General features: G+C 34.6%; 1 long non-coding RNA gene and 1 pseudogene across 1 annotated transcript; one reads left to right on the top strand and one right to left on the bottom strand.

Annotated features, from left to right (window-relative positions):
• LOC106314346 overlaps positions 1 to 23,293 on the bottom strand; it is a 77,780-nt pseudogene that overhangs the window by 4,199 nt on the left and 50,288 nt on the right.
• LOC106319481 lies at positions 3,041 to 4,391 on the top strand. The gene is made up of 3 exons (XR_001265497.1): positions 3,041 to 3,873; positions 3,994 to 4,046; positions 4,215 to 4,391. It is a non-coding gene; the product is annotated as an uncharacterized LOC106319481 (long non-coding RNA).

Below are 23,293 nucleotides of genomic sequence, written 5' to 3'. Positions count from 1 at the left end.
CTTTGTCTCCTTTCATATTTATTCTATGCACGGAAGCGCTCGTTAGCCTTCTTAATCAAGCAGAGAATCAAGGGAAGATAACGGGGATGCGAGTCGCTCGCGCTAGCCCCTCGGTATCTCACCTTCTCTTTGTTGATGATAGTCTTTTCTTCTGTAAGGCGGAGCCCCGTGAATGTGAAGAAGTTATGAAAGTAGTCAGGAAATATGAGAAAGCATCAGGTCAACGTATTAATTTTGACAAATCCTCATTACTCTTTTGTAAAAAGATTCCAGTGAATGATAGACAGCATATAAATGATACTCTTGGTATACAAAATGAAGGCGGGATGAGATCCTACTTAGGAATCCCAGAGGATATCAGTGGATCAAAGTGTAAACTATTTTTTTTTAAAGGACAAGCTCCTACATATAGTGAATGGCTGGACTGGTAGATGGTTATCTAAGGGAGGAAAAGAGGTTTTGATTAAATCGATACTGCTAGCTCTGCCGACCTATGTCATGTCCAGCTTTCTGCTTCCTTTAGAGATATGTGAGAATTTAGCAAGTGCCATTGCACAATTCTGGTGGAGCTCGAATCCTCCGAAAAGAGGAATCCATTGGGCAAAATGGGAAAAGATGTGTGCACCTCGAGAGGAGGGAGGAATTGGTTTCCGTATGATCCATGAATTTAATCTAGCACTTTTAGCTAAACAGCTTTGGCGTCTCGTTCAATTTCCGGATTCACTAGTAGCAAGAGTTCTTCGGGGAAGATATTACCGTATGAGTTCGCCGCTGCAAGTTGGTACAGCAGATACCCCATCGTATGTATGGACGAGTATCATTGCCGCGAGGAAGCTTTTACTTCTGGGCATCAGAAGCAAAGTACATTCAGGGTATGAAATTAATGTGTGGAGGGATCCTTGGATCCCTTTGACCCCTGCTAGACCGGCTCATGCCAGGGCCCCAGCAGTAAACCCAAAGATGACTATAAGCAGTCTTATCAATCCTATTTGAAAGGAGTGAGATGTCAGTTTGCTGGAACAATATGTAGCTCAAGAGGATATTCTGATGATTCTGAGTTTGGCCAAAAGCCCTACCCATCGACGTGATACTGTTTGCTGGAGTCACACAAAGAATGGACAATATACTGTTAAGTCAGGATATTGGGTTGCTACAAACTTGATGAGAGAAGAAGAGGAAATAGAAGTTCTACAACCCATCATTACAAAATTTCAAGCCTTTGCTTGGAAGGTGAATGCGCCACAAAATATGTGTCATCATATATGGCAACTAATATCAGGATAGGTAGCAGTAACAAGGAATCTGGTACGACATAATATACGCTGTGATAACTATTGGCCAAGATGTGGAACACTAGAAGAGTCCGTTACCCATGCTATCTTTGAGTGTCCACCTGCTTTACAAGCATGGGAGCTATCAACAACACCGTCGAGCTCTCAAATCTTCCCTGTATCAAGTATTTATGCTAACATGGACAATCTTTTTTGGAGAAAGAATAGCATTCTGGAGCCAGAAGATGATAGAGATCCCTATCCTTGGATAATTTGGTACATATAGAAAGCTAGGAATGACAAGTTGTTTAGAGGCATAGACAGAGACCCTTTGGAACTAGTCAGGTATGCAGAGAGTGAGTGTCAAGCTTGGTACAATGCGAGAGACTCTGTGCCGGTTCCGACACAGGTACAGACTACTGAAGAAACACAAGCCTTAAGCTTGGGTAATATTTGTATGGTGGATGGTTCATGGACCTCTACAGCTCAGTTTAGTGGAATGGGATGGGTTTGGAAGGATACCATGGGTAAGATTCAACACATGGGGTCAAGAAACCTGAGAATGAGGCAAACAGCTTTACATTCGGAACTGGAAGCGCTACAGTGGGCAATGGAGAGCATGCTACAACACTCGACCTGTCTGAGGTTTGGAACGGACTGCAAGGATCTGATAGCGATGATAGAACAGCCACAAGTTTGGTCCAGTTTCTCAAATGAGCTGGAAACAATTCAAACTCTTCGGTTGTGTTTTTCAGAATTCAAGATCAGCTACTTTCCAAGGACGCAGAATAAAATTGCAGATTCGTTAGCTAGGAATGCACGTTCTTTTATAGACCCTTATGTTTTATTGGTTGTTCTATTCTGGTCTGGCTTCCCAGACCATCTCAAGCTTGAGTAATAGAATAGCCGTTTGATGCCAAAAAAAAAGAAAAAAAAAACAAAATTATATATTTCGAAGAAAGTATTGGGCGTTATCTTTCGATTTAAATTATCAATTTAGATTAATGCCTTTCTCTTTAACATGTATCTGATTTGGACATTCTTTGGTCCCAGAAAATTATATAATCTGTTGACTATAAATATACCAGGCAGGCAATGTGGCATGTAACATGTGGCATGTGGCTATACAAAACACTACTTAACAATAAGTACTGGAAAGAAAATGATTCATCTGGTTTCAGTCTCATTTGAAAAATGAAAAAAATACTCATAATCATATCTCAAGATTCTCAGGTATAACTCATGGAAGACTAAAATATATATGGATAATAATTTGATCAGACACTTATTAATACAACAATACTAAAATATATTGACTAAATAATACAATGTTCTAAAAATCGGTATAGGCGGCGCTTAGGCCGTAAAACCTTTTGACCAAAACAATTCTCTTATAATCCGATTTACACGATTCAAACCTTTTTAAATCTTTCTAAAACGATTTAAATTGGGTTAAATTAGTATAAATCTGTTAAAATAAGTAATAATTATTAATAAAATTCACAAATTTGTGTATTTTTATATCTAATTTTTATAATTCATAAAAATAATTTTATAATTAAAACAAAAAATATAAAATAGCTTAAGTAAATGTAATATATATATATATAATAAATCAATAATTCGTTAACGCCTACTCTATGTTAAGACCCCGAATAATCCGCCTAGACACTAATATTCTACGTCTAGCCATTTCTAGAACATTGTTAAATATATTAGGCAGGACATCTGACATATGGGTATGACATATGGGTATACAGAGACTTTACACAGAGTTGAAATTCTTAATCATGATTTGTGGGATCTTACAAAGTAAACAAACCTATGGTAGAACATGTAAAATATTGATATACTAGTATTATAGCCTATGCTATGCAAGAGAAAACAAGGATCGAGTGGAGGATGAAACTCAGACAAGAGGCAAGGTTTGCGGTAATGAAGGTGGAAGAAGAAGAAGAAGCAAGATCAGACTGTAAGTACGAAAATCTCTTCTCTGTTGAAGCAAGATCATCGGACTGTTAAAAACTGATGTCGATGATGATTATCTTGATGATCTTGAGGAAGGTGAAATCTTTTAAGGAATGTCGTCTGATTTGTAAAAGGTTAGCGTTTGTGGGAATGATTGTTTCTGGAAATCGATAAGTTCTTAGTTATTAGTCTCTCTGTGTCTCCTTTTGAATCTGTAAATGTGGTTCTGTCTTTGGGGGCGTTTAGGTTTAGATTCAGTTGTGTTGTTGTGTTCCGGATTGCAATCTGAGCAACATCGCTTGTATTGATTGGTATATGAACATTGAGATTTAAGTCAGAAGATTTGGATTGTGGTTGACTGTTCGTTGATGTCTAAATGTTTTCCATTTCTGAATGGGAGAGAGGAGGCAGGTGAAGATGGGGATCTACGGGTCTGGAGTATTGTTGATGACTAGAGATGTGAAGAACATGACGTTCCCAATCAATCAGAAGACCATTCTAATATAATATCTGGTCAACCTCTCAGTGCCAAGTTGTAGATTGTAACCACGGTTTGTTACGGCCCATCCTGGTAGGCTGGGATAGTTGGAACTTTGATGAGTGACTGCAGCAGCAGCCTCCTACTGTGTATCAGGTAATGCTAATAGATTACACATGAGACACCAATCCTATTTACATATCAAACTTCTTTGTACCTTGTTTGACTCCTCAATCATTCCCTAAGTAATTTGAAATGGTTAGTTTTCTTTTGTAGGTGCTTTCTGATTTTGTTGCACATGCTAAGCTCTTTCACCTATTCATAGATAGGTTTGTTCTGCTTGCCTTGATTCATTTCTTTACTTGTATTTTATTGATTGTCTTAGAATAATTGTTTGATAACTCCTCCTTCTGTCATTTGCTTATTATGATCACTCGTGTGTCCTTTTCACTTGGCTCTTATCAACAAGAATGATTGACCCATCTCTTATTTTCTAGGTTGACAGATTCCTTACCGTAATAAGATTAGAACTGGAGAAGCTGTTGGGTTAACTTCTGGCTGTCTCCATAGGTGATCCCTACCAACCCCGGGAGTAAAAACTAAAGAGAGGTGTTAACATTGTATGTTTTTTTGTTCTTTTTAACTCAAAATTCTGGAGCAGAATCTATTTAGAGACTGATGATGTATCTTACTGATGTATATTACAAAATATTTATTAACAATATAATTCGTTTGTAACTCGAATATCTGACAAAAATTTGGAATAAATCAAAATTTCAACTAATTAGTTTTTTTCTCGTTTACGATTAGTATTTGTATTTTCAATATGTTGTAATGTATTTTTTAAAATTTTTTTATGTTTTTTAATGTTATGAAATTCTCATTTTTTTAAAATTTTTTTATGTTATGAAATTCTCATTCTAAACCTATCAAATTACTGTGTTTATTACTAATTTATTGTTAAGAGTCCATAAAGGGCTCTTATTGTTAAGAGTCCACCGCATCAAGGAAACAAAGCTGCAAAGGGTTATCAAACTCTTCAGAGCCCAACAGGTATGTGTATATATGTGCTCCTTTTGGCTTTTTTTCTTAAAGATATGTGTATCAGTAGCCACCATGTAGAATGCTTATGTGAGTGGAGGCTGTTCCTATACGCTTTGTTCTGTCTTGCATGCTAATTTTTTGTTATCTACAATGCCACCATGTAGATTCATAATCTCTTTCTATTCAAATTTCATATCAAGTAACTTCACAACACAAGATTTATAATTTCTTTCTATTCAAAGTCCATTTAAACAATTGCTACAAATATTTTACTAATCTTTGTTTTTATGTTTTTTTTTGTTTTAAGAACCCTTAATTAAGAAACTAGCATTGGAGTACAAAATCTAGGTGTCTCTTAACTAAAGTTCTTATCAACATTTAATTACTAAAATAATCATTAAGAGACCCTAATGGGGTTTGTAGGTTATACTGATGTCAAACAGGTCGTCCCGTCCCGTCCCGTCCCGTACCGCGGCGGGATCGTCATCTCGTGGGTTCAGGTGGGCCCGTCCCACGGGCTGCGGTCTCCAAAAGGCCGTTCCAATCCCGTACCGCCGATGTCCACAGTCCTTTACAAGCCGTCCCGCGGGCTGAACGTAAAAGGAGTGCATAAGGATGTCTCTCGACACTGCATGCTGCTCCACTATGTGAAGATACGTGAAGACATGAATCTATTATTGGAGCTCAAAACAAAATTTTAAATATATTGTTATTGTTCTTGATTTTTTTTTGGTTTTTGAAGTTCATGAAGTTCATCAACGTACATCTTAAACGCCGTAATTCAGATACACTCACTTGTGGAATGAGAATTGGTATCAACAGCATGTTAAAGATGAAAAGCTAAGTCTCAACCAAAGTAAATTTCATAGAAACACCAAATGATCCAAATCAGTACTCAAACAAAACCAAGCACCTTAAACAAAAAATCTTAAATTGTAATTGAAGCAAAACACCAAATCAAAATAACATTTCAAACTTGCGATCTACTCATCTTCACCTTCCCCATCAACAATGGACTCAAATGATGGTAAATTCTCTTCTTCACCATCACTATCGACTTCTTCATCTGAAAATATCAGAAATTTCTTTTACTTAGGATAAAGGATAATGGAACTCTTAATAAAATTAAAATGAATGTATTTACCATGTGCATAAGATTCGTATCCCTTGATCCAATTCCTAGTGCATATGAGAGCTTGCACATTTTTTGGGAGTAGACGGCTTCTATATTTATTCAGAACTCGCGATCCAATACTGAAGGAAGACTCCGAAGCCACTGTTGTGATTTGAATACTTAGCAGATCACATGCCATTGCAGCCAAGTCACCATACTGATGCGCATTATCTTTCCGCCAATCGAGGATGTCCAAGCTCTGGAAATTAGTAAAGTCCAAAGGTGGTTCTTCAAGATAAACTTCTAGAGGTGTCTTTCCACTCACAATGCCACTCGTTTGGCAAAATACAAAGAAATCCCAAGTTGAAAAAAAATATTAGAGAGGAAAAAAAAACAGAAGATTAAAAAATGAAAAACACTCACATTGTAGTTCATAAACAGTCTCATTGACCCTGAGTCGGATGTTTTTTGCGAAGCAGTCTCACGAGGCTCAGCAGAAGGCGAGTTATTCTTGGATTTTTTGTCGTATGACTCAAACAGAATACTCAGCTTCTCACGCAGATTCTTCACCTTTGCATCACGAGTACACATGTCAAGCTTCCCTAAACAACATTCGACAATAGAAAGCTTAAACCGTGGATCGAAGACTGCTGCCATTGCAAAAACACCACTGACTTCGTCCCAATATTTGTCAAACTTCTCTTTCATCGGTGGCACCATGTATCTGACAATCTCGTCTTGGCTTTCCTCATTTCTCCGAAGCCAATCATGGATCAACCAAACCTGATAGAAAAACAAGTTTGCAGTCGGGTAATTCGAACAAGACATCAAGCTTGTGATCACATCAAAAGGACCCAAAAAATCGCAAATATTGGCTGCTCTAGTCCATTCCTCAGCTGTGGGCGCCGTTTTATAACCCTTCTTATCAAATGCCTCCAACTTAACAAATGCTTTACGGTACTTGATGGCTCTTTCAAGCATATAGTAAGTTGAGTTCCATCTTGTCGGCACGTCCAGTATTAGCCATCCACCTTCTACTACACCGGCAGCATCCACACATTTGTGGAACAGCTGTTCACACGTTTCCGATCCTAAAACATACTTAACACTGTCTCTTACTTTCTGCAAAGAGCCTCCAATAACCTTCAACCCATCATGCACAATGAGGTTAAGTATGTGAGCTGCACATCTGACATGAAAAAACTCTCCTCCACACAACAAATCATCATTCAAATTCAGCTGCGATTTCACAATATCCTGCATCGAGTCATTACTTGTAGCATTATCTAATGTGATCGAGAACACCTTCTTTTCAATTTCCCACTCTTTCAGTGATTCAAGGAGCTGAACCGCAACATTCATACCAGTATTTGGTGGTGGTAGAGCACAAAACGTCAAGGTCTTGCTGTTTAACTTCCAAGTCCGATCAATGTAATGTGCTGTCACACACATGTATTTTTCTCGTTTCACTGATGTCCACAAGTCGGATGTGAAGGACACTCGTCCAGGAAGACTCCCAAATTCCCTCTTGAGTGTGTCTCTCTCACTTTCATATAATCGATACACATCTGGTCTCTCTGTGTTTCGACAAATTGTTTGGACATCAGCATTCAAATACGCCCATGTGTCTCTAACTTTTTGATACTCAACGTACGCGTAAGGTAGATCATGCTGGACTATAGTCTTAGCTACCATCTGTCTGAACACAGTATGATCATACTTGCGAGATACTACTTTCCCTTCAGTATTGAGTTGTTGCTGCCTCCCAGTATTCCTTGGATACATTTTACATCTCCCCCGATGCCTTCTCAGCCCACTTGTTCCATGCGAGTGAGAATACCATGCATACTCATTCCTGCAATGATTGCACACAGCTTTCAAATCTCCATTGTGTTTTTTCAACCACCGTGAAATCCTTCCACACATCTGATCGTTGCCTATTCTCCATATCATCCAAACCGGCTTCATCCAATCCGGCTTCATCCAAACCGGCTTCATCCTCGTCCAACTCATCTTCTACTAGTTCCTCATCAAAATCTGGTATCTCCTCTTGGATCTTGCTCTTCCTCTTCAGCGACTGAGTACTCGGTCCTTTGTTTTTCCGGGACTGAGTACTCGGTCCTTTGTTTTTCCGCGACTGAGTAGACGACCTCCGAGGCGCTGGCTTTCTCCTCCCTCCACGAATCACAGATTTCAGAGGAACAGTCTTCTTCTGACTATTGGCCTGTGCGGAAGAGCCACTACCTCCATCCAGAGTGGATTGGTACATTGGTTTCTGCGAGGCTGTTCCAAAGCTGGTTTTTCTAGGAGGCTTCCTCGGTTGGGTTGTTGGAGTTATTTCAACATCAACATCCTCTTCTGAATCGACCGGACTGATCAGCTTCCTTTTGCGACCTTGCTTGTTTCCCTCATCACCACCATCACGCTGATCATCGTTCTCATCAATTGCCGCAAGTCTTGCCATGACTTGTTGAGTCTCAAAGTCCGTTGTATCTGGTGGAACATAGTTAGTATCCAAAGTGAACTGCTCTTCTGAGTCGCTTCTTGATCCCATGGTCTCTCAGGTCTCGGTTGGCTTAGAAAATTCTATTCTAAGCTAAGTTACGGCTCCCTTAACCTAAGCTACGTGTGTTAGTGGTTTTAGGGTCTTAAAAATATTTTAAAATTTTAATTAAGTTAAAAATTGATAATTTAAATTTTATACTAGCTTGAGGACAAGCTAGTAAGCTACGTAAACATTCACATAAACATTCACAAATTTTTATTAGCTTGAGGACAAGCTGCGTATACAAGCATCTAACAACAGATCAACATCAAACAGCAAGTTCTCATATCAATAAAGCTAGTTCTAAGCAAGACAATGAGCTCTCATATCAATACAGTGGTTCTTAAGCAAGACAGTGAGTTAACCTATCTAAACAGGGAGTCCTATCTAACCAGTGAGTTCTCCTATCAATGCTTATTAGTTCTACGGAAGACTGCGACTAACCTGAGGTCATAAAGCTGGTCATAGCAATGGTAGGCTGACGTGCTGATGCCTCCTTGGTCACGATCACTCCACGAGCTCGAGGCAACACATATTCAAACGCGTGACACAGACAAAAAGAAAAAAACACATCAGAGAGTTTACATGAGACTATAATGCAAACAAGTCGCTACACTACTGAACAGAAGACAGTAAGACAATACTCTTGTCTTAACTTTGCAGTGAATCTACACGCATAGCTTAAGAACAATCACCCTTAAAATCCTGAGTGATATTTCATAAGCTACGCAGCGAAGATTCACCGAACTAGTCAACACAAGACAATAGACATCGAGCTCTCCTATCAATGATTACTATTTATGCATAAGAGACTGACTAACCTGAGGTACTGAAGCTGTTAGGGAATGAAAAGCTGTTAGGATGAACCAGTCGCCTCCTTGTTCTTCATCACTTCATCGCTTCAAAACATTACAAAAGCCAAATACAACATGACAAACAAACATATCAGAGACTGAACACAATTTATTTTTGTTCTATTAGATAGAAGTTTTATCACTAAATAAAAGAAAGTCGTAAAGCTCCACCCCACTGTATCTGGATTTCGAGATTTACTAATTGCTAAAATGAGTCAAAGACAGAACACAAAATATACAAAAACAAACGATGAAACAAAGACACGCTTGTTGGTCTTTTTAATACTAGGATCTAACAGTACGCTTTCAGATCTTGTTGTTCAATTGTTTACATGGATCGCTAACCTAGATAAGACATAACACAAACTATAGATCGCTAAGCTCGATCACTACCTCGGATCTTGTTGGTCTTCTTATCTAACAACCTGGAAAAAAAAAAACTACATCACTACCTCGGATCTTGTTGGTCTTCTTATCTAACAACCTGAAAAAAAAAAACAAAGAGTTACAGCAGAGATTATAAGTCCAAAAGAACTTCAATTTTTTGTCTGAAATACATAACTCTGTACATGCATGTCCGATCTGAGGAGTTTGGAAGCTCATAGGGAAGAACGGAAGACACATCGAAGAAGAAGAATCTACTTTGTCAGACCCTTGTCGTTTTAGCTCCTCTGCTGCAGACTGCAGTTGGAAGACGAAGTAGTGAGCAGAAGCAGTGTCGGGAGAGCGAACCGCCGTCGTCATCGTCGGAGCTCTGTTTCTTTCCACGGTGGAAGTCGCAACCACATCGCCTTTCACTCTATCTCTCTCACGTTTTTTTTTTCAGGTGAAGAGCAAATGAAGAGTCTAGAGACTAGGGTTGCGGGACATGGAGAAACCACGGATTACTATGGGCTTGCCCGCTTTGGGTCCGGTTCCGCGACAAGCCTCTCCCGCCAGGCCCGCTTTTTTGCGGGACATGAAATCACCGGCCCAAACCCGCCCTAAACCAATCCCTAACGGGCCGGGCCCGCGGGCCAGTACCTAGTTTGACATCTCTAAGGTTAATGATGCTCTAAGAGCTGAATAAAAGATTAACTAGGTGTGGGTCCATACAACTTGTGTGGACTAATATATATCCAACAAATTTTGATATTAATATTTATTTAAATCTAAATATTAAACTTAGTACAAATTTTAAATTAATATTAGAAATCATCTGATATGACAATTGATGTATTAAAATTTGTTTTTATTTATTTAAGGGGTGTATATTATGGATCAAAATATTATCTACGAATAATAAAACCATCATTAAGTAATTCCAATTTGAAATCATTCACGTCTTGTAGTTGTGGATTGAAGTAATCAATTTTTGTAATTCTAGAGATCCAACAGTCACAACCTAACCAAAAATTTCAAAAAGACAAAACATTATAATAAGAAACTGATGACCAGAAATAATAAAAAAATGATACACCAATAAAAAGAAAATACACTGAAATTTAGAAACTTACCGACTAATACTTCATTGTCATACTAATGTCCCGATATTTCTTTAATAATTTTGAATTCCTTGCCAACTCTTTCCGAAAATCATCAGTGATTTTGAATGTCCTAAAATATTTATCTTAAGAGATAAATGATTTGTTTCATCTTATGTGTCAGTGTCAGCGATGGTGAAGTTACTTAGATTTTTTAAAAAATACCCTAGAAATAATAATTAATTTTGTTTGTAATAATAAATGACACATGTCATTCATACAATTTTCAATTGACTTATGTTTTATAGTATAAAAATTATTAAACATTTTAAATAAATTATTATCTTTTTTTGCTCGAATAATAAATTATTATGTTTCAAATGTATGGTAAGTGTCGATCAAATATATTTAACGTTGCAGGTTAGCAATAATCCAAAATTTTAAACTTTCTTTGAGTTATTAAATTATAAATTAAATACAGACTTTCAAAAGAAATAGTATATAATATATATTTCAGTAAATATTTATTTATTTTTATTTAAGCAATATATACTATTAAAAGGAAATTAGATTTTGATCCGCGCTTTGAAAGCGTGGAATAGTTTTTGTTGAAAAATTTATTAATCCATCTATTTGTTCACTAATATGTTTAGGTTTGTGCGTTCAATTTTCAGTTTGACTGTAATTTGTGTTTTTTTTTTGTTTTCGGTTTCGGTTGTGATTTTGTTTTTTTTTTAATTAAAAAATATAGGGGCCGTTCGATTATTTGTGAATTTAGGTTTGGTTTCGAATTAATTAGTTTAGCTCTCAGTTTGATTGGGATAAAAATATTAAAAACTCGATAAAGTTTCGAGTTTAGTTTGGTGCTGGATCGGTACCTATTTTTTGGATAATACGGTTAAAATCACATTTTTGTATTTTTAGAACAAAATAGCCTAAATTTAAATATTTAACATATAACATTCTTTTGATTTCGTTGTATTGAAAAATCTGTATCTTACATAGTAATATTTCTTATCTTTTATAAATCTATTTATATTGAAGTTGATTTTAATGAAAATAAATTATATTTAAAACTCTTACAATATATAATAACTTCCGAAAACTATCAACATTTTTTATTTTAAAATTAGCATTTATAATACAAAATAAGAACTATTTTAAAATTAATTCATAAGAATAACCATTTTTAATAAGAACAAATATTATTCATGGTTATGCTAACTAAAATAAAAAAAAAAAGTAAAAACTAAGAATTAAAGCCTATATGATCAAAAATTACATGAAGGGTTACTGGTATGTTGGGCTTACAAATCAACGACCAACTTTTGTTTTCTATAATCCAACCCAAAACAGGTTTAAGTATCCTAAAACCGACAAAAGAGAATGCTTAGGTTTTAGGAGAAACTTGGGGAGAAAGTTGGAGGATCTTCTCTTTATTATCGAATATCTCTATCTTTTAAAATTAGTATTCGGAAAATTCAGTTACCATGTCAAACAGAATATATTCTATGCGTATTCATCAAGTTAATTTAGTTAAATCGGAAAATCTTGTTTCTATATATTACCTTTTGAATTTATTGTATGTAGCAATTATGAAAATGGATGTTATAGAGAATATTCTTGGAATTTATTTGATTTGAATCCGAAAATCTATGAGTTTCTATTTATTACGTTTTATATTTATATTTATATACCAAATTTGCTAAATATAAATATTTAATTATTTAAATATTATTGGTTGTTTAAAAGGTCAATAACATTGAAAACCAATGATTTTGAAATATGCTAACCCTATACTATAATAGTATAATTAATATTATTGAATAAATTTTGGCAACTTCGTATAAGAAAATTTTAAATAAACTTCAATATATTTGGTATAGTTTTTTGGACAACTGGTTTTTGATGGTGTTAATAGGGTTTGAATAAAGTATTAGGGTATAGGGTTAGAACACAAACGATTATGGATGGGTTACTAAACATACACGAAATAGGCTTAAAAACGATGGATAAATTGTTTAAATTATTGGGCTGTTTTGTATAGTTGGACAGAAACATGCTACTTTCTAATTTGTTGGGCTTTTAATTTCCGAAAACCATTAAAAACAATTGAAAAAGATTATAGAAATTTTTGTAATTAATTGGAAAAGTCATGGGCATAATCTTAAGAAGAATTTTGCTTTAATAGTATAGATGAGTCTTGAAAAATCTACTTAAAAAAAGTTGTTGTACCCATTCATTTATAAACTAGCCTATTATAACTAAACTTTATTATAGCAACACAATTTATGGGACCCATACATAAATTAACTCGATCGCTACTAATATGTTTTTTTTCCTAATCGATCATTCTTCTTAACTCAAGCAAAACACATAATACTTAAGTTACAACTCCCCTTAGATACACGTATGAACCAAAAGAAGACAAAGTACATATGTTGACCTGATTACTAATCAAAGTTAAAAGAAAGTCATACGAGTATGCAACAACATTTATTTATTTAACATAAGATATTATCTCTCGTATCAATAGGTCTAACTCGTTGTATGTTTCTAAATAAAAGAAATAATTTATCTACATAAAAATTGTAATAGTATTGATTATTACAAATCTTATAATTTGAAATGCATAACAAAAATACAATGTGTTTAGTTTATGTAACAAATCAAATATTTTATTCTTTTATGTACTATACGAGAAGTTTAATTCAACTTTTTAAAAGTATTATAAAATTTTCTGGATTTTTGCCAGATGAGCCGGTGTTGGTTCACAGGTTAATAACGGGGTTTTGGGTCTTATTGAATTTTTAATTAATAGCTTTTCAATAAATCAGAATTTTATGAAAACATATTAGTTGGTAGAATCTTTGATAGAATACTACATGAAGAACATAATTCAGTCGTAATTATATACGGCAACTGGATTTTGCGGTTCGACTGCGAGTCCATATCGAATGTAAAACATTGGTTATATCTTATCTCATTTATAAACCATATATGTACTTCTACTAAAAGGAGTTAAATAATTTTTAAAAGTAAAATGCCTTCTTCGCACCATTTAAATGTATATACACTATCATTTCTGAGCATTCTGTTTCAGTTTGGTATTTTGGTTTTTGTTATTTTTTGGTTCGGTATTTTGGTTTTGGTATTTTAGTTCTACAAATTTAGAAACTGTTCAATTATTTACAAAATTTGGTTTGGTTTCAATTGAGTTTTTTTTTGGTTTAGTTCAGTAGCAAAGTTGAGAAGTGGCAAATATGCAAAAACAAAAATATATAATTTAGGTCTTTCAGTTTAAATATCGTATAATTCAGATTGTTAAGATAAAAATATCAGATAATTCAAATATTTTTTAATATTTTGAATAAAAATATATTCGGTAATTTTTGACCGGTAATTAGGGTTTTAAATAGTATTTTTATGATATTCAGTTATTTAAAAATTGAATATGTTTGATATTTGTAATTATATAATCTATATATTTAAATTCAGGTACCCTTTAGGCTCCCAGATCGGTTTCAATATTTTGGTTCCACAGATATATGATATGTTCGGTTATTTATGAAATTTCTTTCACTTTTGATTTTGTTTTCTTCAGCTTGGTATGGTTCGGTTCATAGTTCCGAATAAATGTGTCCTCCAAACCTACACTATCTTATATATAAATTCATTAATAATGATGTAATTTCGAAAACAAATATGTGCTTTCAAATCGCGGATCAAAATCTAGTTATATATTTATTTTAGGCATAGTTTCGAACTACTACGAGGAGTGAAACTGATCGAGGCAGTTGGTCTAAAATCAAAAAGAAAATTTAGTTTCATTTATTATTAAAAAAATTTTTTTTGAGGAAAACACATCTAAATTATTTTTAATATGATTATATATTTTCAATTTTCATGGATAACTTTTAAATTTAAGTAGAATAAATGTATGTATAATATTTTTTCTTACGGCTTATGCAATTGAATTTTACGGCTCAAAATAATTTTTCAGGAAATTTGGAAATATACACCAAAAGTCCTTATAGTATAATACTCATTTTGTCCTATTTTTCATTTTATTTTCCTTTCCATTTAACAAAATTAATGAATTAAGTAGTTTTAAAAATAAAAAAAAAATTAGGGAAAATACGAACAATGCAAGAAATACCCATATCTATGGAAATTTGTATATTATAAATTGAATTCCACAAATTGTTAGTCAATCTACTTTTATTAGAATAAGTAATCTACTGATATGCTCAAATTGAACTTTAAGAGCAACTCTCTCAAATAATATATCGATTGCATTACTTAAGAATCGTATCCACAGAAACTACGATATCTCACACAATAGATTTTAGCTTCAGACTATTCTAGGTTAAATAATATACAACTGTAAATAAAGTAAACAGTTGAACAAGGTAGTTGTTCGATTGATTGATGAGTTGTTTGATGGAAGAATGGTTGCTAGACTTAGGATTTCGTTCAGGTTATCAGAACTCAATCTACAGATACTAAGGGTTGATCCTAGAACTCGAACTCAATAAGCAAGTAATCCATCTCTCGCATGCAATTACTAATCAGAAGCCCAAATCTTTGTTCTAGCTCTCGCATGCGAATAAGGAATGAGCGTCGAACGATACTATTGACTAGGTATCGATCGATACTTCCTCAGACAAGCATTAACGCTTAGATCGATAACGTTCAACTAAATTCCTAGACCAACTCTCGTATGTGCCTATATATCTAATTCAACAAGATTCGGGTTCCATTAATCAATTACACTCTCGTGCCTCTCAATTGTCCTATGATTCTAGGTTCAAATAATCAATCACACTCTCGTGATTTTCTAGCTATTCTAGATCCCATTATTACAAGCCATCCTGGTGTAATATCTATAGTTAACCTAGCAATCCTATAATTCAGAAGTTCATTCAAAACCCTAGAAAACTCCTAAACCTAGCATGTAGATCTACTCAGACATGATAGTTGTCACATAAATCATAGATGAATAAATGCAATAGAAATAAATAATAAAATCAAAACCAATGGAGTTACAAGAGGACTCTGAAGGAGTTCCTCTATTCTCTCCAACCCTAATACAAAAACAATGAATAGAATAAAGTGTTACGTCAACAATGGCTTAGAAAACACAGACATAGGATTTTTGGTCGGCCAGGTGTATTCTGGTAATTTCTGGTAACTTCTGGGCTTAAGTCGGTTTTGAATTATACTCGGCTTGCATTCTGAAATCACCGTTGATCGACGTTCCTTCATCTCTCTGACAGTTTCCTCTCGCGAGGCAGACTGACCACTCTTCAGTAAAATGGGAATAACTTCTACTACATGATGCTGATCGACCTCAAACTGGTGACATTGGAAAGCTAACTAAAATCTCTATATTTTGTCAAAATATGGTCTTAATCTAACCATGGAAAGGTCTCCATCTATAGATAAACATCTGATGCGTTTGTGCAGTTCTGCACTTCAAAATGTTCCAAAATCACCAAAGTTCTACAAAACGTACTTTAACCTGAAAACACTCTAACACATAGTCCAAAACCATATAATATACTCTAAATAGGTCATATACTATGGTCTAAAAGTGGTAAAATTCATGGTATATCAACTCCCCCAGACTACTCTTTTGTTTGTCCTCAAGCAAAACATAAAGTAATGCTGTGAAACAGGTTTGATAACGCAGGGACTCACACAATTTTAAATTTACTATTTTCACCTCTGCAATGTTTCAAGCCACATCAGATCAGTGCCAACTTTAGAGGCACTTCATGTACTATACCTTAGCTTAGCAACCAAACCATCCAGTCCACTGCTTAGCTGATTCCGCCTGACATACCCCTTTACTGATTACATATCTGCATATAAATGTGTAGGCTAAATCTTGGGAGTATCAATCAAAGGACACATGGAATCTTATCCCATCAGGTATCTGAGTAAACATGTAGTCTTATACTGGTTTCTTTTCTCCATATATATCTCTTCTCTAAATTCTTTTATCTCAGTTCCAATGAACAATAATGTTGATGCAGTCCGTCTTATTCATCTTCTTTTCAACTTTTTTTTTCTTTTTTTTTTTTCTTTTCTTGGCAAAGTGTAGGCGAATAATGGGATCATCGGTAATGTACCTACACCTCGCTTCCGACGATATGTGATCATTCCTTTGAATTAGAATAATGGGGTCATCGGTAATGTACCTACTCCTCTGCATCTCAGGAAATCTTCTCAAACTTTTCTTTTTCTTTCTTTCTGCATTCCGAAGAGAGGAGAGAAGAAAATCAAAAATTTACAGACTTATGCCTTTCAGATTTGAAAGAGGAATCCGATCCAATCTATACCAAACCCCAAAACAAAAGTTAAGTTGATTAAGGTTAGGAGCCAGCTTGGGTTCCTTCGCACTTTCTCATGGTTGTTATTGGCAGGTGATCACTTTGACTTTTCCATTCAGTACACCCTACAGTCAATAACTTCAAAGAATGGTGCTAGAGAGTGGTTAGATAGTAAGTAAAATTGAAAAAGTTCATCATCTTTTTCTTGACTCAATAAAACACATAATAATAAAACTCAAAATAAACAACATCAGTAGAACCTTCCCCAGACTTAAACAACACTGTATCCAGTGATATGAAGTCTGATTGGTGGAAAATAAATCATAAGTACTAAATTTAAAAAGGAAAAACGGTATACCTCCTCGCTTATGGTGAGCGTCGACACAGTTAAGTGGCGATCGATGGGTACTCATGATGCTCTGTCGACCGACAATGGCCTGTTTTCGTCGATCGTTGCTGGTATATCAACTATTTTTTCTTGATGAACAGTGACACTGCTACAGTGCTGATCGACGATTCTGCTACAGTGTTGTTCGACACTGTTCATCTTTTTTTAGCCTAATAATGGATTCCCTCCCGCTCAGCACTTATTTCCAGTCATTAGAATTACTTATGGAGATATAATTCAGTCCGGATGAGAATGACAACTTGCTCAAAATCAAGTCTTAATGTCTACTCTTTGAAGCTTCATCACTCTGTTTGTTTTTTTTTGTGAAAACCTCCACAGATTCTTCTCCTTTGGCTATAATCGCAACAATAAGGAGTGCTCGAAGCTTTGCAAACAGCTTTAAGAATCGTATCCACAGAAACTTCGATATCTCACACAATAGATTTTAGCTTCAGACTATTCTAGGTTAAATAATATAAAACAGTAAATAAAGTAAACAGTTGAACAAGGTAGTTGTTAGATTGATTGATGACTTGTTTGATAGAAGAATGGTTGCTAGACTTAGGGTTTCGTTCAGGTTATCAAAACTCAAACTACAGATGCTAAGGGTTCATCCTAGAACTCGAATTCAATAAGCAAGTAATCCAACTCTCACATGAAATTACTAATCAGATGCCTAAGTCTTTGTTTCAGCTCTCGCATGCAAACAAGGAATGAGCGTCGATCGATAATATTGACTAGGTATCGATCGATGCTTCCCAAGACAAGCATTAACGCTTATATCGATAATGTTCAACTAAATTCCTAGATCAACTCTCGTATGCACCTAGGTATCTAATCCATCAGAATTTGGGTTCCATTAATCGACTTCACTCTCGTGCCTCTCAATTGTCCTATGATTCTAGGTTCAAATAATCAGTCACACTCTCGTGCTTTTCTAGCTATTCCAGATCCTAGTATTACAAGCCATGCTGGTGTAAGATATATAGTTAACCTAGAAATCCTATAATTCAGAAGTTCATTCAAAACCCTAGCCCTAAAACTAGCATGTAGATATACTCATACATGATAGTTAGCACAAAAATCATAGATGAATAGATGCAATAGAAATAAATAATAAAACGAAAACCAGTGGAGTTACAAGAGAACTATGAAGGATTTTCTCTCTTCTCTCCAACCCTAATACAATAACAATGAATATAATAAAGCGTAGCCGTCAACAATGGCTTAGAAAATACATAAATAAGGCTTTAGGTTGACCAGGGGCATTATGGTAATTTGTGGTAACTTATGAGCTTACATCGGTCTTGAATTATACGCGGCCCACGTTCTGGCGTCACCATCGATCGACACCAAGGATGTGTTGTTGATCGACGTTCCTTCATCTCTCCGACAGCTTCCTCTCGCGAGGCAGACTGACCACTTTTCAGTAAAACATGCATAACTTCTGTTACATGATGGTGATTGACCTCAAACCGGTGGTATTGGAAAGATAACTAAAATCTCAATCCTGTGTCAAAAGATGGTCTGAATCGAACCGTGGGAAGGTCTCTATCCATAGATAAACATCTGATGCGTCTGTGTAGTTCTGCACCTCAAAATACTCTAAAATAACCAAAGTTCTCCAAAATGTACCTGAACCTGAAAATACTCTAAAACATATTCCAAACTCATATAATATACTCTAAATAGGTCATATACCATGGTCTAAAAGTGGTAAAATCCATGGTATATCACCTACAGATTTCAAAGGTTTCTAAAAATATTTTGAATACATATTCTACTGTTAATCTATCATTCTAAAATTATTTTCCACTACCAGCACAAAAGCAGAATTTGAGTTGAATCCCTTGTCTTATTTCTACACTGAGTAGAATCTTTAATCTACGGATAATCATATGATCAAATATGAAAAGTGCAGTTACTAAATATTTTTAAAATATATGCAAATTATTTATTCTATATATGATTAAAATCAAGTTTTCCATTTAAAAATAAACTAAATCTCTTGTTCTTCCTTGATTATCGGTTTTCATCAATTGTTGTATATTGATTTTCACAAACTTATATGACTTGGTTCTAAAGAAGCTATGAAGGAATACAAAATGTATTATGATAAACTGAGGAAATTTGCTATGTACAAGTGCATAGATACTAAGAACCCCGCAGCAAAAGTCTCTAACGTAGGTCTTCCAGCACTTTAAAATTATAAAACGTAAAAGAATAAGAAAGAGAATCAAAATATAGAAGAGAGATACGTCTCCTTGTCAAGGGACTTTGTGGAAACCGGAAGAAACCCTTATAGCACATGTCAGTACTTGAGCGATCCAATTATTTAATGTTGGGATTCGGGACTACATCAGAGACTATGTAAAGGAATCCGTCAGGGATTTCTTCAGAATTTGGTGATGGAAATAAAATAAGATCGCATAACTTAAACTAAGATAAAGACGTCATGTTAGGAAAATAAAATCTCACTTTTATGGAGTTATATTGGAAGTTGATAGGTTCCTGGAAATATTACTTTCATGGTTTATGGAGTTGCAAGTATTTTAAAATATTTCTTAATAGGTTTATGGAAAGGGGCGAATATCCTAATCCAACTAAGTTAATGTAATTGACTTCCACTATATAAGGAGAGTTTGTGTGTTCTCTTCTCCTTTGTCCAAGAAAAGATCGAGCTTGGTTTGTAAGCTTTGGTTGTGAAAGAGAGAGGGGTTCTATATCTTTGTTCTTAAGATTATAGTTGATTGCATGTTGCCAGACCCCAGAGATGTAGCCATTCTAGGTGAATTCTGGGTAAACAATTTCTTGTGTCCTTCTATCGCCTCCATATGCGAGAGAAGGTAGAGAAGAATGAACTATCTCTATACGTAGTTAAAAGCTTAGCACTCTCAGACTTTAAACTCCATAAACATAGTTAACATTGAACTGGATTATTGATACAACAAAGACATATAGACAACATCAAACCAAAGAAACAAAAACAAGAAATAAAGAAAACAAAAGCAAGCTCTTCAATCTTCTCACGCGGTTGGAGGTTGAGTAGTTTTATTTTCTTCATAAGCTCTTCTATGCATTTTTTTTGTCTTTCCTAGGAGGCTCTTCTTTCCCATTCTCTATGCGTGTTGCATCATATATCTTCCATCGTCAAGCATCTGGTTCCAGTTGTCCTCTTCTCACACCTTTACACCTTTTAAAAATCCACAATTAGCTTCCTCGAGTACTTTCAGAACGTTGGCCAATCCACCCTCGTCTTCATTCTCGTCCAAACACTATCATCCATCGTGTAACATACACGTAATTTAATCTAAAGTGCACCCGCTCACTGATCCTGTGATATAATAAAGTCCACTTATCTACTAGCTTCCTTAGTGGCTAAATACTCTGAGAGCAGGACAAGCATTAAGCATATCATTTTGTTGTACAAGTAATACTTAAGAACATAAACATTGTCTCTAAATAGCGTCTAATCGTCAAAGGTAGTCTTCTTATACATGCCCAAATAAACCAATAATTAGTGATTTATTGCAGATTAATTCATTATTAACTATAGTGTTTTTACAGTACTTTTAACTCATATCAAAATGCAAATATCCTATAAAAATAGTTTTATCCAAAAATGCCTTTTTTTCTTTTCTCACCCTTAAGTTGTTGTTTTTTTTCTCTTTTGAGATTAAATTTTGAAATAAAAAGTGATATGTTATAATAATACTTATAATTTAACATACTGGAAATAGGAACAAAGAACAAAAATACCCGCAGAAGGGAGATAATACTATCATAAGAAAGAAACGCAAGAGAGAATTATTTATGAGAAAAAAGAGAATAGTGTATTTCACATCGAACACAATTGTTCGTTTATATAGAGATAAAGAGTAAAATTTATTGTGCGTGCATAGTGGCGGTGGACTCCACATAACTTTCTTTCACACGAAAACGTAAAGATGTTAATTCTGCTTTCTTTGACGTTCATTTGTTTCACATTTTACAATACTCTCCATTGGAGACCAGTGCCACTATCATTTTTTACTTAACGTGTTTATTACCTCGCTAAAAATCTTTGTAGAAAAAACTACCGAAAAAATCATAGTAAGATAAAAAGAGTACAAACATGCAAGCTTCCCCTTGAATGACGCATTCCAACGGTATGGACATGTTTTTAAAATATTGAGGTAGGAAGTGATCATTCTTTGGGTGGATCTGATAGTTATAATGCATCTGCAAAAGCAACCATTTGTCTTTTTTAATTTTTAGGATAAAACAAGCATAAATCAATGGTCCCTAGAAGGTAACGAAAGACATGTTTAATTTCATTTCAATGTCTTTGCATTGGAGAGGAACTGAATCTTTCCAAAATATCTACAATGAATGATATAGCAGACCGTGTACAATTTCCAAGGTACATAAACTCTCCAATTGCACTTAAATGAGGTATTCGGGACCAAGTATCTCTTCCTTTTCTACATATGCTCGAAATTAAAAAATTTTAACATTAAGTCATCTAACGACCATCAAGTGCTAAGAGAAGTTAATTTATCCATGTTAAAGCGTTACAACACTCTTTTAGTATATATGGATTGGTGCACAAATATGCATTATTTTAGAATTCTCAACTTGTAGTCTAAGACAATACTTTGTCGATCTGAGATAATTCATCTCAAACTCCTTTCAGATTGTCAGATATCTTTTGTATTTCATTTTGAATTCCAAAAATATAAATATCATCAACATATACCACGGTTATTCACAAATCAGGATGTTGTTTTTTTAGTGAAAAACATGGGCATTAGGATCATTCACATACTCATCTTTTGTTAAATGTTTACCGAGATGATTATACCACATATGTGTAAGATTTTTTTAGCCCATATAATGACATTTGCAAGTTTATAGCACATAACTCTTTAGGTTTGAAAATTAATGCTTATGTCATTTAAAATCCATCAGGAATTCTCATGTAGATATCAGTATCTAATGATCCATATAAATAAGCTTTAACGACATCCATGAGATCTTGGTATTTTTTATTTTTATCAGCTGTTAGACTCATCATGAATCTAAAGGTGATTTCATCCATGATCGGATAATATGTTTTCTCATAATCAATTTCTGGCCTTTTGAAGTTTAGATCTCATGATCAATGATATTGCAATCAATTGCATATACTTAATTAATAATTCAGCAAAACCATTTTGCGTAGAATTTAGCCACTTAATGTACACCTTCAATTCTCGTTATCATACTAATACTAATTGAATGCTTGGTATGTGAATATACCATAATTGTCCAATCTAACTCTTTTAATAGTATAATCGGGGAATTGTACTTGAAATTTGATTATCTGAGTTAAAAATTGTGCAAATGCCAAATTTCGAGATGATAATAAAAAAACATGTGACCATCTATTAGATCTGTCAATTAATACCGTAAAACAGTGGAATGGTTCACATGGTGAATGTATTGATCTACATATATCACTACAAGAAAACGTGAGAGTAACGACTACCATTTACGACTACAAATGTGTAGTCGTAAATTAACTTCGACGTTACGGTTAACTTACGACTATGTTAAAGTCCGTCGTAACTTAAACGTAATTTTGCTACTAAAAGGTTTAGTCGTAAATTGGTCGTAATCTGATGGTAGCTTGTCGATGTAATTTTGTCGTACATTTACGACCACACTTTCAGGTAGTCGTAATGTGGTCGTAAATGTACGACAAAATTACATCGACAAGCTACCATCAGATTACGACCAATTTACGAGAAACGTAGATGCATATTCGTGGTTAAGTTATTATCAAACGTAAATATGTTATTTATTATAT

The sequence above is a fragment of the Brassica oleracea genome, chromosome C9 (assembly GCF_000695525.1).
Source record: "Brassica oleracea var. oleracea cultivar TO1000 chromosome C9, BOL, whole genome shotgun sequence".
Taxonomy (NCBI): domain Eukaryota; kingdom Viridiplantae; phylum Streptophyta; class Magnoliopsida; order Brassicales; family Brassicaceae; genus Brassica; species Brassica oleracea.
The sequence above is the reverse complement of the archived record's forward strand: the minus strand, read 5'-3'. Positions and strand labels throughout refer to the sequence as shown.